At 49.3% G+C, this 25,070-nt stretch overlaps 1 long non-coding RNA gene and 1 pseudogene across 2 annotated transcripts; both read left to right on the forward strand.

Moving 5' to 3' along the window:
- The first annotated feature begins 2,633 nt into the window (after positions 1–2,633).
- On the forward strand, positions 2,634–4,747 carry LOC102983311 (uncharacterized). 2 transcript variants are annotated; one of them, XR_002893011.3, is made up of 4 exons: positions 2,634–2,827; positions 3,084–3,179; positions 3,697–4,009; positions 4,369–4,747. It is a non-coding gene; the product is annotated as an uncharacterized lncRNA (long non-coding RNA). The 2 variants fall into 2 exon arrangements; XR_002893012.3 differs by having other exon boundaries at positions 2,640–2,827; positions 3,697–3,872.
- Positions 4,748–15,386: 10,639 nt separating this feature from the next.
- LOC114487939 (guanylate cyclase D-like) overlaps positions 15,387–25,070 on the forward strand; it is a 40,512-nt pseudogene continuing 30,828 nt past the window's right edge.

A 25,070-nucleotide genomic window follows, 5' to 3' on the forward strand; every position in this document is an offset into this window, starting at 1 on the left:
TTATTGCCCCAGGTGGGGCAGCAGTGTGGCAGAGTGGAGCAAGTCAGACGCAGGAGTTCATGCCCTGCCTCAGCTACTAACTCCCCTGTGTGTCCTTGGGCCACTTCCCTTCTCTCTCTCTCTTTTTTAAAAATTTATTTTATTTAAGTGTACGGTATTTTTATTATTATTTTATTTATTTACTTTTAATTTTTATTTATTTAGTTAATTTATTATTTATTTTTGGCTGCGTCGGGTCTTCGTTGCTGCGTGCGGGCTTTCTCTAGTTGTGGCGAGCGGGGGCTACTCTTCGTTGTGGTGCACGGGCTTCTCATTGCAGTGGCTTCTCTTTGTTGTGGAGCACGGGCTCTAGGCACACATACTTCAGTAGCTGTGGCACGTGAGCTCAGTAGTTACGGCTCGTGGGCTCTAGAGCACAGGCTCAGTAGTTGTGGCGCACGGACTTAGTTGCTCTGCGGCACGTGGGATCTTCCCGGACCAGGGCTCGAACCCGTGTCCCCTGCATTGGCAGGTGGATTCTTAACCACTGAGCCACCAGGGAAGCCCCACTTCCCTTCTCTTAGCTTCAGTTTCTTCAAGGTCCCCACCTCACAAGTTGCTGTATTAAATGCAATCATGGGGGCAAAGCACCTAGTATTCAGTAGACTCTCAGAACATGCTAGCTCCCCTTGTGGCAGGCTGATGAGAAAGCAGCCTTGGATTCAGGGGAGAGGAAGAAGTATAATGTGTTATGATAGAAAGAGGGTAGATTTTTGAGCCAGAAAGACCCAAATTCAGTCTGGTTCTGCCACTTATCCATTGTTATAGGCTGAACTGAGTTTCCCCCTAAGTCCATATGTTCAAGTCCTAACCCCCAGTACTTCAGAATGCCTGTATTTGGAAATACAGTCTTTAGAGAGGTAATTAAATTAAAATAAGATCACTAGGGTGGATTCAATTCCAACATGACTGGTGCCCTTCTTAGAAGAGGAAATTTGGACACAGACACATATAGAGGGAGAGCGCCATGTGAATATGAAGATGGTCACCTGCACACCAAGAGGAGGAGTCCCAGAAGAACCAACCCTGCCAACACCTTGACCTCAGACTTCTAGCCTGCAGAACCATGAGAAAGTAAATTCTGTTGTTTCAGCCAGCCAGTCTGTGTAGTTGATTATAGCAGCCACAGGAAATGAATATGCTCATTACGCAACATCGAGCTAGTTACTTAACACTTCTGCACTTTAATAGTAGGTTAAATTAAGTAATGCCTGAGAAAGCCCCAGCACATAGTAGGCCCTTAGCAAATGCTAGCTTTGCCTCCCCTCCATGCGTGGGAACGGCAGCTGGCTCTCTCAGGGGAGGGGGTGGGGATGCCCCTGAGTCATCCTGCTTCAGCATGAACCTGCAGGACACCTGACCCTTGACTTGGCCTTCACCTTTCCCCAGACTAGCAGTCCGCTCTCAGCCCCACCCCTGGCCTTGACACTGGTTTTCTACCTGCCAGGCCATGAGGTGGTCAGAGTTCACAGAGGTTTTTGCCCCTGCCCAGGTTCAGCGGCAACCCTGCCGTGTGTGGTCAGCCTGCTTGGCTTAGGCCCCAGCCAACCCCAGGGCAGGGTTGGAGGGGTAGGGAGGGTAGCCTGGGGGTTCTCGGGGCGGAGGGACTTGTTGTGTGGTATTTCCCCAAATGCTCGCACACTATAGTTCACCTGATGTTCACAGCACCCCCTGCAGGTGGGCTGGGCTAATGGCTCCTCTTGACACAAAGAGCAACTGAGGCCCAGAGGAGTTAAGGGGCCCCTCCCACCTCAAAAAACCCATGCTGGGATTAGGATCTCAGAATCCAGACTCAGGCCCTGGCTCCTTTCACCACTGGGACCAGTCGCTTGCCCTCCAAGCCTCTGGGGGTCTGTAGGGTGTGTGGGAAGCACATGGACCCAGGGGTCACCAGCCCTGGGCTCAGATCCCGGCCGGGTCTGGGACCAGCTGTGTGACCCTGGACAAGTGCCCACCTCACCAGGCTGTTGAGAGGCTCCTTGAGAGAGGGCAGCCAGCTCTGCCCCTGGGACTCTCTAGGCCCACCATAAATGGCAGCTACTGTGACTTTTTCATAACTAACTGCTCAGTAACTGTTGCTGAATCAAATTCCTGGAGAGCCAGGAAGCGTGTCTGTGGGTGGGAGAGACGTCTGGCACTTCCAGGGGGGGTCCAAGCCTTCCTTCCTACACGCCTCCTCCCCCCAGAGCCTGGCAGAACTGGAGAGGGAATGTAATGGAGGGACCTAAAGCTGGGTGGGTCTGGAATTTACCTCCCCCAGCTCACCACACCTGTCTGGAACCCCTGTCTCCCTGTCTGCGGTTCCCATTCAATAAACACTTTTACTTTCTTCATAACACCCGTCGCCATCCAAACTATTATACTTTCACTCTCACCTGCCCCCTTTCCCTCTCCCCATTCTCATTGAATGATAGTCATGCAACAGGAATTTTGTCTATGTTGTTCCCTGCTCTATCTCCTGCACCTAGAGCAGTGCCTGGCACGTAGTGTTCGGTCATTATTTGTGGAATGAATGAATGAGTCAATCATTTGTGGTCAGCTCTTTGCTGCATTTGTGGATGTTGCTTAAGTCAGAGCCCAACCCTGTTTTCTAGAGGCTTCTGGCCTTTTGGGGGAAGCAGACACAGGCAGTGACCAGAGTGTGACCTGCACTGTGACAGAGGGAAGGAGGCACCTGGGCTGGGAGAAGCTGGAGCAGGTGGCATCTGATCTGCTTCAAGGAGCAGGAAGAGCCAGAAGGGAGGACCTGGGAAGCCTCTCAGAGAAGCCTCAGCTGAAGAAATAAAAGGTGAGTTAGAGTTAGAGAGACAAGGAGGGAACAGCATTCTGGGCAGACAACAGCAGGTGCAAAGGCACAAAGGCAGGAGAGATGGCATCGAGTTAGAGGCGTCTGATGCTGTGTCCTGAGCCACAGGGCAGGGCCAATGGGTGCAGCAACTGGGATGATGGACGCTGGGGTCTGGGAGGGGGTGCCCGAGGGAACAGCGGGGTCCGATGCGAGCACAGCTGGCGGGTGTGCAAATCCAAGCTCTTTCTTCTCGCAGTTCTCAAAGGCTTCCTTCCGACCTGTTGAGAGGTAGGGCTGCCACTGTTTGCCAGGTGGTTGTGGCTGTCTCCTCCCTACTGCCCGACTTTCCCAGGTGAGTGCGGTCTCCCCTCTGAGCTGGTGTCTGTTTCTGCCTCTCTTTGTCTCTCCTGAGAAAGAACGGTCTGGGGGTCAAGGCCTGTCTAGCCAGGCCAGGCCGGGGTCGTGGTGGGGTCTTGGAGGAGCCACTCCCCCTTTCTGAGCCCAATTTCTTCCTCAGACTCACAGTGGGTGGATAATAAGTGCCTTGCAGGCCACCCTTCCTGGAAGTTTTGGGTTTTGACAGATGAAACAGGGTCAGGGAGAATGTGGTGGCTTCTCCAGTCAGGAGACGCTGCCCAGTGGCCTCAGGAAGTGTGACTCATTCCGGTTTTGCTAGGGGCGGGGACCAGGTTCCTGGCTCCTACTCCTCCAGAGAAGCCTCTGGGCCCAGGCAGCCATGGGGGAGCCCAAGCCAGAGAGAAGGTCTGTCACAGACTCTCCTGGTGATCCTAGCAAGTTTCTGCCTCTTTTTGGACCTTGGTCTCTTCTTTCGCGAGACACATATAACAGTGCCTGCCCTCTTTCTGCAGAGCCTGGAGACCTACCTGCTCCTCGTCCTGGATTTGGCATTGGCTCACCTTGGACAAGTCTGTCCCCTTTTGGGGCCTCAGTCTCCCAATCTCTATGCTGAGGGGGTTGGACTTCAGGGCTCGCCTCGGTGCCTTCTACTACTTCCCCCAAACCTCGTGCCCCCGCCATGCCCAAGGTACAGGTGTTGGGTGCTGATCTACATGATATCTTCATCCAGGCTCAGAGCCACAGGGCCAGGTGCCACGAGGGCCCTCGGTTACTCAGGATGCATTTGTGGCACCTGAGTAGGAGAGTCTCAGGGAATGGCAGCCAGTAAGTGCAAAGCCTGGAAGAGGGAAATGAAAAGTACCAGCCTGTCGGTGGTAGAAGGTTTCCCAGGGGAGGCAGAATTCAGCCAGAGTCTTGATGGAGGAGTAGGAAGGGGCTGGAAGAAGAGAAAAGGATTTCTTTTTTCCATTTCAAGGCATTCCAGGCAGATGAAATAACATGTGCAAAAGCAGAGAGGTGTGAAATAGCATGTTGAGCTTGGGAAACTGCAAGAAGCACAATATGGTTAGAAAGTTGGGAGCAAGTGGGGAGGGGTGAGAGAAGAGAGTGGAGTCTAGAGGATGTTAGGAGCAGACCATGAAGAGCCTCGTGTGCTAAATAGACATTCAAAATTTGTCCTGAAGGCACTGGAGGGTGATTCTTTTCATCCTGTACAAAAACCTGCCTGAGGATCTACTTGACCCAAAGCACCTTGGTAGAGGGTGCTACGGCACACTTCCCAGACGCTGGCGCCTCCCCCCTCAGCCTGGAGCATTCACTCACCCCTCCGATGGCTGACAGCTGGCCGCTGAGACTCCCCTTCCTGCCATTGCCTTAGGAGACCCTCCTCATCTAATGTCACCCCCCTTCCCTGGCCCAGCCTGCATCCGATGACTGCTCCGTACGGGGGATAAAGGGCTCTTCGCCTCAACTCGGCACAACTGTGAAAAGTCAGTCCAGCTCCAGAGCTCCCTAGAGGTGGGCTGAGACCTTCATGGGGTCTGCATAACAGACTAACTTGTCCCTCTCTGCTTCATTTACCCCCCAACACAGGTATTCGTCTTGAGATCAATCCCCAATAAACCTCCTGCTAGCAAATATGCGTCTCAAAATCTCCTTCCCCAGGAACCCCAGCTGTGACAGCCATCACTGAGGGATGTCAGTGAAGGTGGACATCTCATCGAGGGGTCAAAGAGAGACCCCTGCTTTTGGAAGTGGCTCTGTCCAATGTGAGAATGAAATGGAGGGAGCCACTGGAGTTCAGAAGCCAGTGGGGAGCTTGTGCCAGCTTAACAGAGGAGTGAGAGGGATGGATTGGGGGAGTCAGAGAATTGTCAGACAGGGGATAGACTGGGTATGGAAGCTGCCTGGATCATCTGGGCAGAGGTCAGATCATCTGGTTAGATCACCTGGGAGCCAATTCCTGGGATGGATTTAACGGAACTCAGTTCAGTTTGGGAGTGGAGAGCATGCCTTGCCCATAAGACACCTGGGGATTAGCCAGCACCTGGCAGTTTACAAAGCATTTACTCACACGCATTAGTTTAATATGGGCACCAAGCAGTCAGAAGGGTCACCAGGGCCTTGGAGACCCTCTACTGGGCCAGATGTTAACCTGTTAGTTGCTGAATCATGGGGACAGTGGGTGATGTGCTGGGTGGGAGGGGCACTCAGGGGGTTCTGAGCAGCAGCTATTTACCAAGCAGTAAGTTAGAATCTTTGTAGGTCAGCTGAATATCAGCCCTACTGGCTCCTCGTATAATCCTCATAGGAATCTGCTGAGGCAGATACTATAATCCCTTCTTAAAAAGAGGAAACCAGGGCTCAGTGAGGTGAATGACTTGCCAAAAATCTGACAGCTCCTAAACAGTTGAGCTGGAGTTGAAGACGGGTCTGTCCGACCCTGCAGCCCGTGCCTGTAATTGCTGCAGTGGGGATCAGAACCTGGAGATCTTGGCTCTTCAGTCGGGGTCTTTCCCCCTTGTTTACACGGCCACTTCCCGTAGTGAATTCCAGAACTTGTTTTCACAAGCCAATATCTCCTTCTAAGAAATGGTGCTGAGAATGTCCAGACCCGTGGGAGTGGTGGGGTGGAACAGGAAAGCCCAGTGCCATGCACAGGGGAATTTCCAGACCTGGGGGATCCTCCAGCACCTGGTTTGGAGCCCAGGCGTGTGTGGGAAGGCTCCTGGCCTCTCCAATGGATAGCGCCTCCCCAGTGGCTGAAGGAGACCTAAGGGGGGCAGCTGTTCACCACCTCCAACCTGTTCCCTCCAGAGACATGGGCTCCCTGTGAATCAGTGAGCATCTTGTTCCTCTGGAGCATGGCTATTCATTCATTCATTTACTCGTTCATTTAACATTGAACAGCTATTTAGGGAGTACTTTCCATGCACCCTGTGTCACCTGGGTCCTGCCCTCACCTGGGTCTAGCCTCACCTGGGATCAAGGTGGTGGGGAGATTGATGCTAAACAGGCAACGATAATCCAGTGAGACAGATGGGGAGTGTACGGGCCATTCTGTTGGTCCTCGGGTCCCGTTTACCAGCACACATGAGGCCACCATAGAGATGTTGTCAGGGGCTATTGATTAATGGATAAAGGAAGGAAGGGCTGTGGGGGGACACAAGGAAGGACTTCCTGACTGGCCTGAGAGAAAGCCCTGCAGGCAGCGTTAGGGGTGAGGTGGCATCTCCATCCTGGGAGAGCACCAGCCTCTGCCCTCAGAGTGTGAGAGCTACCCATCTAGAGGCAGGAGGCTGGACTTAGAGACGCTGGGGTCCTCCCAGATCTGGAATCTTCAGTTCTGCTGTGGCTCCAACTGCCAAAAGGACATTTTGGTTGTTTGCTCAGCTGTGACCTAGAACACAATGAACTGACTTTCTTGCTAAATCCTCCTCTGGGAGTCTGGGAGAGGGTTGACAGGGGAGTGAAGCGGGGAGAGGCGCCATCCACAGTGTTCTGGTCTCCTGTCCCTGAGCCCATCGTGACTTGATAGGGTTTCACTGTGCAGGTTTTGCACTGTGCATGTTTTTAAAAACATGACCGTGTGTGTGTGTGTGTGTGTGTGTGTGTGTGTATGAACTGACTTTCTTGCTAAATCCTCCTCTGGGAGTCTGGGAGAGGGTTGACAGGGGAGTGAAGCGGGGAGAGGCGCCATCCACAGTGTTCTGGTCTCCTGTCCCTGAGCCCATCGTGACTTGATAGGGTTTCACTGTGCAGGTTTTGCACTGTGCATGTTTTTAAAAACATGACCGTGTGTGTGTGTGTGTGTGTGTGTGTGTGTGTGTGTGTGTTTCTTTTCCTTTTAACTTTTTAAACTTTTCTGAGAAGATGATTTGAGATCTTTATTTACTCTTCTCCCATGTCTCAATCACAATTTCATCTTCATCTCCATGGGGCTGTGAGACTCAGAAAAGAGGACAGCTTCTCTTGTAGTTTTCCACAGAAGAAGTGCCTGCATGAGGAGGGGAAGGAGCAGGAGGAAACTTTAGTGAGCACCTACGATGTGCCGGGTCTCACATAGAGTGCTCTGCATATTATCTCTGTTTTTTTTTGTGGGGATGGGGGTGAGGAGGCTGAGAGATAAAATAATATGTACGAGAGGCACGTGGTTGATGATGATTATGCTAATTAATAAATAATAAATGATAATTTATTATCATTTGATAATACGATAATTATTAGGTGAAATTATTATTCGAAAACATGACAATTTCTTACAGTTCAACCGAATACATGTTATTCAGGCCCATCTTAGGATGTTCTTGCTATAGTCTCGCGGGAATCCTCTGCAATGAAGGAATTATTCTCATTGCAAAGCTGAGGAAATTGAGGCCGCGAGAGATCAGGTGACCCGCCAACTCCTCCCAGCAAGTCAGCAGTAGGGCCAGGCCTTGAACTCAGGTCAGTTTCCAAAGCCCTTCAGTTTCCTGACCTCAAGCCACAACCCATTTTGTCTCCTTCCCTGAAACTCATAGTGACTCAGGAGGTGGAAAGACACTGGCCTGGTGCTTGGGAATCCCGGGCTGGCATAGGCTCTGCCCCCAAGTGCTGGCTGGCCTTGGGCATGTCCCTCCACTCTCTGGGACTCACTGTTCGCATCTATAAAGCGGGGGGCGGGGGGGCTTGAATGCACCTGTTTCCTGCTGTGACCGCCTCTGGATGTGTGCTTGTGTGCACAGAAGCCTGGTACCACGTCTGCCTCATCTGCGTTCCCCGTGCCTGGGGTGGCCCTTGGCTCAGAGGGGGCCTCAGTGAACTTTCACTGACTGTAGGGGTGGGAGGGAGCGTGCGTGGGTGCACCGTGCGTGGGCATTACAGGCTCCAAGTGAGGGGGCAGGGGGTCCAGGGCTGCTCTTCTCGGGTGGGAGGCTGCCCTCCTGGTGACCGGGGAGAGTACTCGCTGCCCAGGCCTCAGGCAGACCTCTAAAGGGAGAGATTCTGGGGACCCCTCTCAGCCTCACCAGGGGACTCATATTCTGGGATGCCCCTTAAGAGAAATCCCTGTGGCTCTTGACCTTTATTGGGCCTCCTAAAGGTGGGAGTGGGAAGCTTGCTAGGGGGCTGCAGTGTCTAGAGGCTTCCCCTGAACTGCCATAGTCACTTATGTCACCGAGGACTCAGCCATGCTCCCCTCCTCTAACTCCAGAGGAAGAGGACCAAGCCACGGGCATGCCCAGCAGAGAGAGCTGTCTGCCCACCCAGCTCCGAGGGCAGGAGGGAGAACGACGCTAGCGCTGTCCATAGCCAGGCTCAGGGAAGAGAGGGAATCTGGTGGCCCTCAGGGAAAGAACTCACAGATGTTTTACACCCAGATCTGGCTTGACCCCCTTGTTCATGAACTTCAGGTGGCTCAAGCCAAGGACAGCATGCGAGCCCTCGTCTTACCATCTGACCCGCCAGCCATGGTGGCAAGGGTGACCATTTACTGAGCACTAACTGTGTGCCAAGCAAGCTGCTCAACTCTTTGCTTTATTATCACATTCGATCCTCATAACAGCCCTGTAAGTTACTATTTTTATTCCCATTTTACAGGTGAGAAAACAAAAATCTTAGAGATATTATATAACTTGTCCAAGTTCAGATATCTAGTAAGTGGTAGAGCTAGGATACAAATCCAGGCTACAAGACTTGGGCTCTTAACAACTACATTATACTAGTTCCATCCTTCCATCCTTCCATCCATCCATCCAATCATCTAACAAGTTACCCATGTGTATCAGACAGAGTCCCAGTAGAAAAGAGATTCACACTTCATTCAGGCTAATTCAAGGTGGGCTTAATAAAGAGACAGTTTATAAAGATGGGGGTGTGTGTGTGAAGGGAAACCACACAGGACCCCGCAGTGCCTGAGCCTTAGAAACAGCCAGGTGGATAGTACCTGGAGCCTGAGGGGTGAGGGAGAGCTCTCCTGGGGAGAGAGGACCTGACAAGAGCTCTGCCCTTTGTCAAGAGATGTGCCCGCCCATCTGAGGCACCACACAGAGAGAAGCCTGAGCAGTAAGGTCCCCGGTGGCTTCCTCCCTTCCTCTCCCTCCCCCTCCTTCTGGGCTCCCCATCAGCTGACCCAACCAGAGGCCATAGGACACATGGGCCAGTGATGCAGTCCCTTCAGGTCAGCCTCTGGGGCCCAGAGCAGGGTGTGGAAAGGTGGAGAACAGAGCTGGAGGGACAAAGGGAGGACACTCTGCAGATCATCTATCCATCCATCCTACACGTCTCTCCTGGCACCGTGCCATGTCAGGTATGAGGATATTATTCCAGGCAAGAGACATGTGATTCATTCATTCACTCATTCATTCATTCATTCACCAAGTGCCCTTGAGGCCTCTGCGAGAAGCTCCATGCTGGGTGTTGGGACCCAGGGAGGAATGCAACCCAGATCCTGCCCTTGAATTGCTCACAAGCTGCTGATAGATCATCCTGAGATGTGACCTGGGCTGCCTGCTCCCTTGTGTGGGTCTGGGGGTTTGGCGGGGATGGGTCAGGTGAGATGGAAGTAGTTTAACCAGCAGGAAATCTATTCGCTGAATCTACTAGTTCGACCAAGTATTCTTAAGATTATACTTGTCTTTAGGGATGCGAGCTGTAGTCAGGAAACGACGGGCCCAGCTCAGGGCCGAGGGCAGGCTCAGTGCCTTGGTCTCATGAACATCACTATGTTATGAGGAAGAAACCAAGTGCAGCCACATGGGAGCAAGACACAGCCCTAGAACTTCTAGGGCTCTTGCGGTACTTGGACAGGTAGGCAGAGCCCACTTACCAAAGACCTGGCTGCTACTCCAGCTCAGCTGTGTGCTCTTGAAGGAGTCCCTGCTTCCCTCTGGGCCTGCCTGCTCAGCTATACAGAGGCTGCTGGGACCTCCAGCTCTGAGGATCGGTGAGTCTGGGAAGAGGCCACAGCTGGGACTCCTTTCTCTTTCCCCCTGCCAACCCCAATGAATTCAGGCCCCACATGAATGCCTCTGTGCTTCTGTTTTTCTTCGGGACCTTGAAGTTGCTACCTCACTTCCCTGCACTCAATTACCATCCCTCTTGTTGGCCCTGACTTAATTACTGCATCAAAGCCCCTCCAAGGGGTGCTCAGATTTGCTGTGAAGTTAATGGTGCCGGTAGTGCTGAGCCAAGGGGTCCAGGCATTCTGGGGGCAAGCTGAGAGCCCACTTGGGTATGTGAGACAGTGAGGAGGGGTCCACCTCTCCAATGCCTGGTTGCCTCCTGACACCTCAGTTTGTCTGACACAGGAATGCTTGATGCTCACACAGTGATGTATTCTCAGCCCTGGGGCCTCTGGCCTGGCAGGGATGGGGGCAATTTTTCTCTTACTTCCATTTCTGGTCGTTTTGTTTGCTCAATCAGTTAGTGGACTTCCAAAATAATTTCTTACCGGACTCTATCTATGTATCTGCATTTCAGTCTCTGTGATATGCACGAACCTCTAGAGTGCAAGGCCCAGGCAGGTACCCCTTTTGCCCAGATCCAAGATGGGTCTTCGATCAGATGGGAATGTGGGCCCTTCAGTGGATGCCAGTGGGGAGAGATGCTGGTGACCAGAGCCACCAGTGGAAATGAGGGAGCAGTGGGGGTTGCCACTGTGGAACGAAAGTGACCAAGGAGAGGTGGCCTTTGCCATCTCCTTGTCACTATGCACCATACCCACCTTCAGAACTCCATCGCCCCAGGTAGGAGGGGAGGGGGAAAGCCCTCAGTTGTCTGAGGGAGCCCGGAACTGACCCAAGTCGTGTCCACCTGCAGCAGAAGTTACCCATGAAGGCTACATTTCTGCACCCGTGAGCACGGCTGATGTAGCCCGTCCCTCTCTCCAGCCCGAGCCTGTATCGCACAGGTTTTCTCCTCTGGAATGGGAGGAGCTCAACACCCTTTCCAGCTAAAAGCATCATGCCCTTTTTGGAGTGGGGGCTGAAATAGAACCCCAGTTGTGCAGGACCATGACACCTCCCACAACCCAGAGTTCTGTATCCTGCCCACTGGCTGCTGACGGCAACCTCCGCCTTCCCCCTCTGCCCCCTCCCACAGCCGCTAAATTGGTAGTAGGCGACTCCTTGGAGTATATATTCTTGGCAATGAGTATGTGAGACTGTGGGCTTGACTGTGAGCGTAAGAGTGTGAGCGAGGCTTGTGTGTGAGAATGTGTGCCCACATGAGAAACTTCCTCCAAGCGAACAAGTCAGAGAACATTGAAAGAAGACCCATCAAGTACTGCTGGCCTGTCAGCCTCTGAGTCAAGGTGTGTGTTTCAGCTGAGGACCCAGTGGTTACCCTGGAATTAGCCAAGAGACTCCAGCCCTATTTTTTTTCAGGGTCCATCAGCATCTTGGGGCAAGGGGCCCCTTAGGCTGAAAGGTTAGGGGGACGCTCATATCAGGGACCAGGGAGATATTCTGGGTCACCCAAAGCAAACATGAGCCCTTGCTGAGACCTCACAGAAAGACCATCACTGGGTAGTTCCATGCAGAGGACCAGGCCTCTGGCAGGAAACGGTTAGGGGAGGTCCAAGTAATGGAAACTGGAGGAAAGAACGAACAGAACTCTCTGGGATGAGACAAGTCACTTGGTCCTTCATGTACAACTCAGTTCCTCTTTGCCATCATGCTAGCAGGTTAGATTATTATCCCCACTTTATGGAGGAGAAAACAATTGCCCTGAGAGGGGGAATGACTTGCCCAAGGTCACGCAGCCAGTAAAAATCTCCGCCCACTCATGTTGGCCCCGTTGTTCCCTAAAGCACAACAGAACTTCTACCTGGGGAAGTGGAGAGGAAAGGGGCAGGCCTGGGCTTTCCCCAAGATAGAACAGGTGGTCAACATGACTTCAAGATTTGAAGGGCCTGGTTTAGGGGAGCCTGACTAGGTGGGAGTTAGAAACACACAGAGGCTTTGGAGTCAGCGTCTGCAGCCTCCTGGCTGGGTAATCTTGGGCTGGTCATTTCACTTCCCTGAGTCTCAGTTTTCCCACCTGTAAAATGGGGGTAATGATACCCTCTACTTTCTTCATCAGGTTGTTGTGAGGGTTAAAAGAGATACTGTGAGGGAAGAATTTAGGCCTGACCAATACTCATCTGTGACTGTCATCACTGGTGTTGGGATGGAGGTCCCCTAGTGTTGGCATGAGGGTGCCACATCTGGGGAGAGAGAAGGGGAGGATGTCCCCAGGGAAGAGAGGGCAGTGACCAAAGTTACTCTATGTCAGAAACAACACATGGGGAATTCTTTGTTCTCGTTCTTTCCCCATGAAGCTCTTCCCACTTCAACACCTCTCATAACCGTTAAGTTTCAGATAAACAGGGGAATTGTTGGGAGAATTGCCTGGCCCTTCAGATTTTTCATCTCAAATCATCACGTTCTACTCCATACCCCTCCTCCACAACGCTGGCCATGAGAGACCTTATTAGTTGGAACAGTACGACGGCTCCTACTGAACCTGGGGATTGGGAGGGTGCTGGGGAGAGGGGAGGACGGAGGGAGAAGCAGGATTGCATCTGCTTCTTGCAGGAGGTGGGGCCCAGCCTTCAGACGGGTGAACTTCAATAGGACCAATCTCGTGCTTACAGATGCAGTGCTGCATGCTTCGCTGTCCCTTATCTTTTTCCTGCTTCGTCCTGGTGCAGTCTAGCGCACGCACCACGCCACTGACCATGCTCTCCACCAAGTCCCCCGAAAACTCCTTGTCAAATTCAGTGGACACCTCTCACTTGGTCTTGACCGGCTGGCCCTCTTAGTGTCTCGGGTGCTCTAGACACGCCCTCCTTCTTCAGACACCCACTTGATGCCAATGATTGGCTCCCCTCCCCTAGCTGCTTCTTCCCTCTTCTCTAGGCTCAGCCTTCTCAGTCGCTTCTAAGGGCTCCTCCTTCTCAAGGCTCCCCTGCCGTGACTGTGTCCAGAGACAGGTCCAAGCCCTTCCCACTCTACATGCTGTCCACCTTCCCTTCTCTGACTCCTCCCAGATCTCCCTCTCCACCTGCAGTGGCAATCTCCCCCAGTTCAAAACGAACGTTGATCTGGAAATTAGTTTTCACCTATAAGGTTGACAAATTTTGAAAAATATTGATGATATCCAACGTTGATGAGAGTTGCTGGCAACGTAAGCTGGTGTAGCCTTTCTGGAGCCCAAATGACAGACTGACAGACTCTATCAGACTATAAAATACACTATCTTGGTGTAGTTGACCCAGCGACTCACCTCTTGGAATCTACCCCAGAGAAACACCAGCACATGTGCACAAAGAGGACGGCACAAAGCTATTTATTACAGGATTGTTAATAACAGTGAAAAATTGGAGGAAAATGTACAAGAATAGGAGATGCTACATTCATTCTATGCAATACCATGCAGCAACAGGGGCATGCCACCCTGTAAACTTGGACTTACAGTGTGGTCCAAGAGAGGGAGACCTGAGCATGTGCTTCCCTGGGCTGTCCTGAATTCCAAGTGACCAGGAGACTAAATTAAGAGCCAGTGAGCTACGAGGCCCGGGAGGGTAGAGGACTGGGCAGGGGCCTAGACGGGGAACAAGGCAGAGGTTGTGATTCTATGGGCACCACAAGCCAAGGTGGAGCCAGATGAGCCAGCTACACCAGCGGGGGCGTGGCCCCGGCTAGAGACCTCCCTTGAGGAACCCAGAGTCGCCCAGGAGAAGCAGGCGGTACTGACAGCATCTGCCTCTTCCAGATAATCCTGTGCTTGCCTGATTGCTCACATTAAGGTCCCCTTTACACACACATAGCTGAGAGGCAGGTGGAGGTGGAAGCTACCTGAGGAATGGAACGTTTTCATACAAGGCAGACCGAATATTACCAAAAGAGACTGTTTAAATGATCAGATCAGACCGAGCCTGAAACCACGTTAGACGACATTATGCAATTTTTTCCTGCTGACCAAGGCAGGAGTGGTTAGGGAGGAAAGTCAGATTAGTAACAAACAAAATAATTATAGCTTGCTTGTGAAAGTGCAGAGTGAGCTGAATTTTGTGACCTTGATGCATCTGTACTTTTTTTGCTCAGTTTCTTCTGCCTGGCACGCTTTCCCTCCCCTCTCCTGGATGGCTCCTACTCACCTCTCAATTTGCCCTGATAGCCCTCCTCAGGGAGCTGCCCTTGGACGCCCCACCGGCTTCCACACCCCAGAGTTTCCCTTTACCACAGCATTTAGCGCACCGTGTTGTCAGACTGTGAGCTCTGGGGTGCAAAGGCCTCTGCTAATCATCAACGTACCCCTAGGACCTAGCACGGTACTTCTTAGCGCATGGCAGGTGCTAGGTTAATGCTTGTTGAATAAATGAGGGACTAAATGAATAAATGAGGGAGAGGTGCTGCCTTTATAGAAGACCTGGAAATCCTGTGACCTTGGGCTACACATTTTCCCACCCGGTGCCTCTGTTTTCCACCTGCAAAGAGGCGGGGGTGGGCTTCTCTCTGAGATTCCCACCCACCCCGTCCTCCTGCAGAGCCCAAGACAGACGGGACGGATGGGGCGGGACCTCTGTCCTCTCTGCCCACTGAGAAATCCCAGACCAGAGAACCCAGTCTGTGCAACCTCCCTGCCCACTGCCAGCTCAGCCTTTGCAAAATTCTGCTGCTTCCTCTTTCCAGACGTGGCTCATGTCTGGCTCCCTCCCCACGCCCTCCTCCTGGAGGGACCCTGACTGCTTCCGGATGGTGGCCGTCCCTGCCTCTTTCCCGGAGTCCAGCAGGCTGAGACCCAGCTGAGGAGCTGCCCAAGGCCTCTCCCTGTCTCCACAGCCCGGGGGTGGGAGGAATTCTTCTTCCCTTCTCTCTTTCTCTGTATGCCATTCTCGCCTCTATCGCCGTGTCCCTCTCTCCTTTCTCTCTGTGTGGCTGGTTTTTGGTTTCTCTGCCTCTGGCTTTGTCTTTTTCCTCCCCTCTGCCTTTCTCCCTCTACTTGCTCTTTGCATCTGGGTTTCCCTCTCTGTCCCTCTCTCCTTGTTTTTTCTGTGTTCTTCTCTCCTGTTTCCTCTCTCCGGACCCCTTTCCCATCCTAGAGGCCCCCTTCCCTTCCACAGGCCTTAACCTCCTTAACCCGGCTGAGGGGTGGTCTCGGTTTTTCCCAAAGCCCTGGCCAGCCTGAATTCCCACGCTGTCCCTCTGGCAGGCAGGCGCCCCAGCACAGTCAGGGGAGCATGGTGGACTCACAGCGTCCTAGTACGGCCTTCCTGAGTGGCGGGGGGCTGGAGACCGTGACCCATGGTCAGGGCTGCCTGGGCCTTTTCCAGCCTGGAGGTACCTCACCCCAACCCTGTGTGAACCTGCAGAGACTGCTTTCCTCTGCTAGCTTCCTCCTGCAGAGCCTGCCGGGAGCTGGGCTATTAGATCTCAGGGATGCTTCAATTGAGAGGAATTAGACTGCAGGACCCAGCTAGAGGGATGGAAGAACCTGAGAACAAATGTGAGGCTGGAATGTGAAACCTGAGGTGGGAATTGAATATGTAAGATTCTCCCCTGTGGGATCCTGGGCTCTGCCCCTCACCAGTGGGCTAGTCTGTCACAAATCACTTCCCTTTTCTGAGCCTCTGTTTTCTTTCTTGTAAAATGGGACAGCAGATTCCCTTCTGGTGCACTGCTATGAGATTTAAATGTTAAGCCATGGATAATACACTCAACAGTGAAGGCTCACAATAAATGTTACTTGAGATGGAATCTGAATGCCTGATAAAGAGCCAGACCTGGGTCACATGCCACCGGTACTTTCTCAGACTGGGTGGGAGCAGGGTGGGGCAGCTGCTCAAAAAGGGTTGAAGAGTAAATAAATGAAAAGATGAGGGGATGAATGATTGAATCTCAGTCACTGATCAGTAGTGGCTTTGCATAAATCAAGGGTCCTCAATAAAATGGAGAGGTAATTCCTGTCTCGTAAGGTTTTTACAAGAATGAAATTAAATAAGGAATGTAAAAGTGCATAGTTAGTGGTCAGTAAATCTTAGCTCTTATATAAATGATAATAATCTTAGCACAAGAATTAAAAGAAAAAAAATTCAATATAGGAGGATCCATCTTTATCCTTATATACGCGGGGCCAGTTGCTCTGTTTAAGCCTAAACTGCTGAGGAGCACGGGCAAAGGGTCTGGCTTGCCTTTTAGCGGTCCTCAGGCTCACAGCAGATTGAGTGGAGGGGCCTGGAAGTTGTTTCTACAGGCTCTTGACCAAGTGGCCAGGGTGGCTGCTGAGGAGCCAGAGCTCCAAACCCAGGGAAGCTGCAAGTGTAAAGCAGACCCAAGGGGGCCAGGGTCAGGGAGCCAGTCCTGCCAATGAGGGCTGAGGCCAAGGGTGAGGCTGTTTCCATGACTACAGGCTTCACCCCATCTTGGTAGTAAGCCTGGCACATCCTATCCCCAGGTGGATCCCTGGGCCCCTTCCCCACCTGAGCATGGGCCAGAGTGGCAAACCAGACAGATCAGCCCCTGCCTGATTCTGGCTGCCCTTGAACACACCCCAGAGCACCACATCTTGCTGTTCTTGACACTTGGGATGTGCAGTCCAGCCTTCTCTTTCTGTTACTATCCTGTTCACCCTTCAACTGCCAGCTCTGCTGCAACCCCCCAAGATCTCCCTGAGTCCAAATGACTCACTCACTAACCTGACTTTGGGCAGGTTACCTGACACACAGAGCCTCAGCTTACTTGGGTGTAAAGTAGGGCTGTTCACACCTAGCTGTAGGTCTTATGAGCATTTAGTGAGAAAACCCATATGAAAGTGTCCGGGGTGATTTTTGACACATGAATTCCACCTTATCTTGACACCTTAAAACATTTGTCTTGCTATTCCCCTTATGTTATTGGCATGTGTTCCCCGTCAGAATGGGAAGTCCTTGAGGACAGGGTTATCCCCATCCCCAGTGCCCAGTGCAGGACCTGACCCAATGCAATACATGCCTAGGAAGTGGCCCTGCCCCGACCATCCCAAGATAGAGCTACACTCTCTGAGCACTTACTATGTGCCGGGCAACGTGGGGAGCATTCTCTGAGCATCAACAAGTAGTGAGCATCTACGGTGTGGCAGGTTCTGCAAACGGCGCTAAGTAACATCAGTGAACAAAAGTCGCAAATCCTGTCCTTGTGGAGCTTGCCTTCTAGCAGAGGGAGCGTTAGGAGGTGACAAGCACTATGGATAAAAACAGAGCAGTGCAAGGGGGCATGTGGGGTGCGAGGAGGGGAGTGGGTTACAATTTTAAACAGGGTGGTTGGTATAGGGCTCCTTAGAAGAGGACCTTTGAACCAAGGATTGAAGGAGGTGAGGAAGTTGGCCATACAGATGAATCTATGGGGGTGTGTTCCTGGCCAGGGTAACAGTCTGGGCAAAGGCCCTAAGGCGGGGCCTACCTGGCTAGTTGGGGTGAAGAAGGGGAACAGGAGCATGAGGACAGGGCAGTTACTTGGCCTGTTTACCAGGCCTTAAGAGATCATTGTAAAGACTTTGATTTTTTGCCCTGAATGAATTAAGGAACCCTTAGAGGCTTTGAGCCTAGGAGTGACATAATTGACTTGATTTGATTTATTTTATTGAGATATAATTGTCATATAACATTGTATTAGTTTTAAGTGTACAACATAATGATCTGATATATGTATACATTGCAAAGTATCACAGTAAGTTTAGTTAACATTCATCACCATACATAGTCTCAAAAATTTTTTTTCTTGTGATGAGATCTTTTAAGATTTACCCTCTCAGCAACTTTCAAATACGCAATACAGTATTATTATTTTTTTAAAATATTTATTTATTTATTTTTGGCTGCATTGGGTCTCCGTTGCTGCATGCGGGCTTTCTCTAGTTGCGGCGAGCGGGGGCTACTCTTCGATGCGGTGTGTGGGCTTCTCATCACGGTGGCTTCTCTTGTTGCAGAGTACGGGCTCTAGGTGAGCAGGCTTCAGTCGTTGTGGCACGTGGGCTCAGTAGTTGTGGCTCGCGGCCTCTAGAGCGCAGGCTCAGTAGTTGTGGTGCACGGGCTTAGTTGCTCTGCGGCACGTGAGATCTTCCTGGACCAGGCCTCGAACCCGTGTCCCCTGCATTGGCAGGAGTATTCTTAACCACTGTGCCACCAGGGAAGTCCCAATACAGTATTATTAACTATAGTCACCATGCTGTAACATTACGTTACCAGGACTTGTTTATCCTATAGCTGGAAATTTATACTTTTTGACCACCTTCTCCTATGACTCATGTTTTAGAAGGCTCACTCTGCAGAGTTATTCTATGGGTTCAAATACCAGCTCCGCCTCTTGGTAGTTGCATCACTGGGCCAGACATTTATTTTACCACTCAGTTTCAGTTTCCTCTCTGTATAAAAGCAGATGAAGAGTATGTGTCTAACAGATCTTGGCAGAAATGCCTGTCTGCTTTCAGGCCTAAGAATAGCGGTCCTTCTGAGCAGTTGGTCTGTTTCAATCTCATGAGCACCGTGGCGGAACTTCTCATGCTCACTGGCTGCTGGGAAGCCGAAAGCAAAACCTGGGTCCTTCCCAGAGCAAACTCATCCATCTTTAGGTGCTTGAAGCTTTATTCCTGTGCTTGGTTCTTCCCATGCCTACTTTAAAAGTTTTTTAAATGCCATGCCCTTTAAATAAGTTCTTTAGAATAACAGTTTTTCCTCAATTACAAAAATAATACATGTTAATGTTAGATATTTTGGGAAATGAACATATAAAGCACCAGGAAGAAAATATATGTGACCCAAAGATAACCACTTTTAATCTTTTTTGGTAGTATTTCTTTTGGACTACATATAAAAATATATATTTTAATATATATATATTTTATATATTTCATATATAATATATAACACATATATATTTAAAATATATTTTAAATACATATTTCATATGAAATATATAATATATTTTAATATAAATTATATATATATATGTAATTGAGCTAGTAAATGTTTATTCTTCCCTCCTCCATAGTTCCTTTAATTCCATGCCCTGGCCCAGGCTGCGAGGGGATCAAACCTTCATGCCACGGTGGAATGCAGATAATAAAGGAAGCAAGTATTTGGCTTTTGAGGTTTGAGTATAAACGACACATTTGGAAGAATTGATGGAGTCAAGCAACCCAGATTCCAGGCCAGACAGGGAGTATTCTAATGGAGAGCAGAGGGGGAGAGTTGGAGGGAAGGCGAGGAACTGCGGGTGTTAAGAAGGGGTCCTATGTCATCTCCCTCCACAACCCCACCACTTTGTGTCCCCTCTGTCAGTACAGCCTGAGAGGTCGGGCACTTGACTTTCTTGCAGCCTTCTGAGATTCTGGATAGCAGAGCAGAGATGACTGAAAAAGTCCAAGCAGCTGGGCCCAGAGATCCTCGCGGAATGTTCCACGGCCCTGGAGAGGCTGAGCGGGGGTGGAGGGCCCCTGGAGCTCGCGGTGCGTGCTGGAGAGCTAGCACCTGGGTTCCTGTGGCTCACACAGAAGAAGTACAATCACAGTGCACCTAATGGGCAGGGAAGGTTTCAGGAAGGTAGGTCTTTTTTTTCTAAATTTTTATAAATTTATTTATTTTTGGCTATGTTGAGTCTTCGTTTCTGTGCGAGGGCTTTCTCTCGTTGCGGCGAGCGGGGGCCACTCTTCATCGCAGTGCGCGGCCCTCTCACTGTCGCGGCCTCTCTTGTTGTGGAGCACAGGCTCCAGACGCGCAGGCTCAGTAGTTGTGGCTCACGGACCCAGTTGCCCCGTAGCACGTGGGATCTTCCCAGACCGGGTCTCGAACCTGCGTCCCCTTCATTGGCAGGCAGGTTCTCAACCACTGCGCCACCAGGGAAGCCCTGCTTCTCTCTTATAAGGTTACATGTGATTGCTCTTAAGACCCATCTGGATAATCCAGGATAAACTTCTCTCAAGATCCTTATCTTAAACAAAAGCAAAAATAAACAAGTGAAACTAAATCAAACTAAAAGATTCTGCACGGCAAAGGAAACTACCAACAAAATGAAAAAGGCAACCTATCGAATGGGAGAAAATATTTACAAATCGTATATCTGATAAGGGGTTAATATTCAAAACATATTAAATGACTCATACAACTCAGAAAAAAACCCAAAACAATCGTATTTAAAAATGGGCAGAGGATCTGAATAGACATTTTTCCAGGGAAGATATACAGATGGCCAACAGGTATATGAAAATGTGCTCAATATCACTAATAATCAGGGAAATGTAAATCCAAACCACAATGAGATATCACCTCACATCTGTTAGAATGGTTATTATCAAAAAGACAAGAAATAACAAGTGTTGGCAAGGCTGTGGAGAAAAGGGAACATTTGTGCATTGCTGGTGGGAATGTAAATTGGTGCAGCCACTATGGAAAATAGTATGAAAGTTCCTCAAAAAATTAAAAATAGAACTACCATATGATCCAGCAATTCTACTTCTGGGTATTATCTAAAGAAAATGAAAACACTAACTTGAAAGGATAGCTGTACCTCCATGTTCATTGCAGCATTGTTCACAATAACCAACACGTGGAAACAACTAAGTGTCCATCAGTGTATGAATGGATTAAAAAAAAATGTGATATATATATGTAATGGAATATTATTCAAACATAAAAAAGAATGAAATCTTGTCAAACCAACAACATGGATGGACCTTGAGGGCATTATGCTAAGTGAGATAAGTCAAACAGAGAGAGACAAATACTGTATGTTCTCACTTATATGTGGAACCTAAAACAAATAAAAAATCCCCCAAATAGATATCATAGATACATAGAACAGATTAATAATTGCCAGTGGGGAGGGCAGTGGTGGGCATTGGAGAAATGGGTGAAGGAGATCAAAAGGTAAAAACTTCCAGTAATGGGCTTCCCTGGTGGTGCAGTGGTTAAGAATCCAACTGCCAATGCAGGGGACATGGGTTCGAGCCCTGGCCCAGGAAGATCCCACATGCCGCGGAGCAACTAAGCCCATGTGCCACAACTACTGAGCCTGCGTGCCACAACTACTGAAGCCCATACTCCTAGAGCCCGTGCTCCACAACAAGAGAAGCCACTGCAATGAGAAGCCTGAGCACCGCAACAAAGAGTAGCCCCCACTCGCCGCAACCAGAGAAAGCCCACACACAGCAACGAAGACCCCACGCAGCCAAAACAAAAAAAAACCTTCCAGTTACGAAATAAATAAGTCCTGGGGATGTAATGTACAGCATGGTGACTATAGTTAATAATACCGTAGTGCATATTTTAAAGTTGCTAAGAGAGTAGATCTTAAAAGTTCTCATTACAAGAAAAAAAAATTTTGTAACTACATGTGGTGATGGATGCTAACTAGGCTTATTGTGATAATCATTTTGCAATATATATCAATACAAATATCAAATCATTATGTTTTATACCTGAAACATATATGTCAATTATCTCAATAAAAAACTTACCTTTAAATAAGATAAAAATAAACAAAATTTCAAAAATATGTAAGATGAAAATTATAAGCAAATACATATAACAATTTAAACTAAGAAAATCATTAAAATCATCAATAAATTATAATATAAACCCAAAATAATTTTTAAAAATTACTTAGGTGAGACTAAAATAAACATCTCAGTCTTCTGCTCTCTATCCTCTCCATCCATGTGTGTATCCATGTACCTCATCTCTCCATGTCTGCCTAGGTAAGGAACCAAAGAAGAGCTGAATGAGGCAGGGTTCAAGAGTCACTCACTGCCTTTCTTTCAGTTTATCTCTGCCTGGGTTGAGGCACCCAATTAATGCGTAAAATATGTGCAGAATAAAATAAATAGAACATTTTATTGGCCTCTGATGGGTTGGAGATGCATACTTAGAGTTTCTGGATACAGGAGACCAATTTTTAAAAGGTGATGGAAGATACTTCTTTCCACTAGCATCTAAGATCAGTGAGGGCAGAGGTCCTCCGCCCCTAGGGCTTAGCAGGGTATTGGGTATATAGGTGCTCAATTAATGATGACATTATAAATGAATTCATTGTATCCACTGGTAGCACTTTTCTATATTATTCTGCCCCATTATATTTTATTCTCCTGAGAAGAAGGGAAGAGGAAAAATCAGGAGCCCTTAGGGGTGATCTGGGGTAAGGGAACTCATTTCTTTGGACCTCAGTTTCCTCCTCTTTGAAATTATGGGACCAGATTTTTTTAAAAAGATTTTTATCTTAATCACATATTTTGCCCTATAAGCAATATGCATCTTTTGCCATATTGGGTAATAGTCACAGGTTCTGGATTAGAAAGTGAATATGCCTTGTGGGGGGGAGGGACATTTTTCTGCCCACCACAGGGGCCCTGCAGCAGCTAAGAAAGCTGCCTGGAACTGAAGGGTCACATAGTCGGGAATAAGGCTTGACCAGAAAGTGCTCAGTGAGGACTGACAGCCAGGGCTTGGGCAGGCTGTTGGGATGTCTCAGGGGGACACCACTGTGGAGAGATGACACTTGAGGACCTACCTGTAGGAACAGAGAAAAGGAGGGGGTGATTTATTTGGGTGGAGGACCCAGAAATGTCTGAGATTAAGTTTCCACCTCACAGAATGGGGGTTCATAATAGAAATAAATTTAGCCAAAAAATAAAGTTATCACTTTTTTGGTACATCTGAGTGGTCTGCAGTTGAAATCCACTATATATACCCAAGCACATACATGCTCCCAGGGTTAGCATTCATCTATAAATATTCTTGTGGCCTGATTTTTTAACTTAATAAAATGCTGTAAACATCTTTCCAAGGCATTAAATATTCTACGTCATCATTTTAACACCTGCCGTTAACATTCCATTGATTGATAGTCAATGCTATAGATCCATCATCTTGTATTTTTATAAAATCTTATAAGCCACTTTAAATCCCTTTTTTCTTTTTGACATTATGGGAAATCAATATATTTATGAATATCTTACAAGGTGGGTACGAGGATTAACTATAATATATATAAAATTTGAAATTGTAATCCATTCAAATCTTTCTTTGCCAAATTTACTTCTTCATTGTTTCTTATCACGGTAAAGGTGATGCCTGAATTAGAAACTTGGGAGTCACTCCTGCCTCTTCCCTTTTTCCCACCCTGTCCCCTATATCTAATTAGTTGCCAGGTCCCATCCATTCTATCTTTAAAACTTCTCTGGGATCAACGAGTTCTCTGCATCCTCATAACCCCTCTCCTTAGTTAGGTCCTTATCACCTCTTCCCTGCACGATTGCACCAGCCTCCTCCTCGGGTGTATTCTTTTGGGTTCCCTCAAAAGCAGATCCTGATACAAGAACTTGGATGCACACAGGTTTTGGAGGGTGATCCTAAGAGTAAATCTGGCGGTGGGGAAAGTGAGGAGAAAAAACAATAAAGCTCAGTCTCCCTGGGGCCCTGGAGGTGTCCGTAGGGCAGAGCAGTTTCCTGGGAAAGACTTCTCTTCCCTGAGCAGAAAATAGAGGATGTTGCTTGGGGTGGGAAGCTGTCAGCAGGTATGGGAACTGTTTCCTGTGGCCACCCTAGAATTTGGGGGTGGACCAAGGGATCCAGGGCCAGGCATCATAGCAACTGAGACACTGATCTCCTGCCTCAGTCTGTCCTTCTCCTGACGTCTCCACTCTGCAGCCCTAAGGGTCTTTCTGGAACACTGAGTCCTAGGCTGAACTGTATGAAAATGAGGAAGCAGGTAGAGGGGTGCAGGGACAGACTGGCTCCCACAGTGGGTCTTGTTGAGGGGCTACAGCTTGGTTCATGGACTGCCTCTTGTCTGAGTTCTGTTCAAGTTCAGCTGAACTGGGCCAGACTGGACTGGAACAGGCCAGAGGTGTGTGAGCAAGCCTCAGGATATCAGATTTCCTTTGGTTCAGGTTAAATTGGAAAGGTTGAGTCCTTAGCATCAGACAAGAAGGGTAGGGTGGCCCAGGAGGCCCAGGAAAGCCACCTGGGAGTCCACACTTGTCATGGACAATCCACATGCAGATAATTGAGAGTTTACCCTGTGCCGTTTGACTAAGGCATGAAAGGTATGAATATGCATTTAAATCAGCATTGATGATAATTAATATCCTCATATATGTCTGTAGGTCTTACTAGAAAAAAGTATAGCACTATTGGAATACTGCCAATATTGGAAAATAAAAGAATACATGAGACACTCATGGGCAGGGGTCCCCAGCCCCTGGGCCTGGACCGGTCCGTGGCCTGTTAGGAACCGGGCCGCACAGCAGGAGGTGAGCTGAGGGCAAGAGAGCGAAGCTTCATCTGTCGCTCCCCACCACTCCCCACTGCTCGCATTACCACCCGAACCATCACCACCCCTCCCCCGTCCATGGAAAAATTGTCTTCCATGAAACCGATCCCTGGTTCCGAAAAGGTTGGGGACCGCTGCTCATGTGTATCATGAGATCAGCTGAGAAAACAGCTGTCTGGGAGCCGAGGACTTTCCCCAACAGTCTGGTGACTGGCCTCACTCACAGGAATCTCAAAGAAGCCTGGGGGCTCACTTCCCAGTCTGGCTGGTAATGCATGCTGAGTGGCCGTCAGCCAGAACGGACCCCTCTTGGTCATCTTTTTTTTTTTTTTTAATATTTATTTATTTATTTTTGGCTGTGTTGGGTCTTTGTTGCTGCATGCGGGCTTTCTCTAGTTGCGGTGAGCGGGGGCTACTCTTCGTTGTGGTGCGTGGGCTTCTCATTGTGGTTTTTAATATTTATTTATTTATTTATTTATTTATTTTTGGCTGTGTTGGGTCTTTGTTGCTGCATGCGGGCTTTCTCTAGTTGCGGTGAGCGGGGGCTACTCTTCGTTGTGGTGCGTGGGCTTCTCATTGTGGTGTTTTCTCTTGTTGTGGAGCACTGGCTCTAGGCATGCGGG

This window comes from Physeter macrocephalus, chromosome 16 (assembly GCF_002837175.3).
Source record: "Physeter macrocephalus isolate SW-GA chromosome 16, ASM283717v5, whole genome shotgun sequence".
In the NCBI taxonomy this organism is placed as follows: domain Eukaryota; kingdom Metazoa; phylum Chordata; class Mammalia; order Artiodactyla; family Physeteridae; genus Physeter; species Physeter macrocephalus.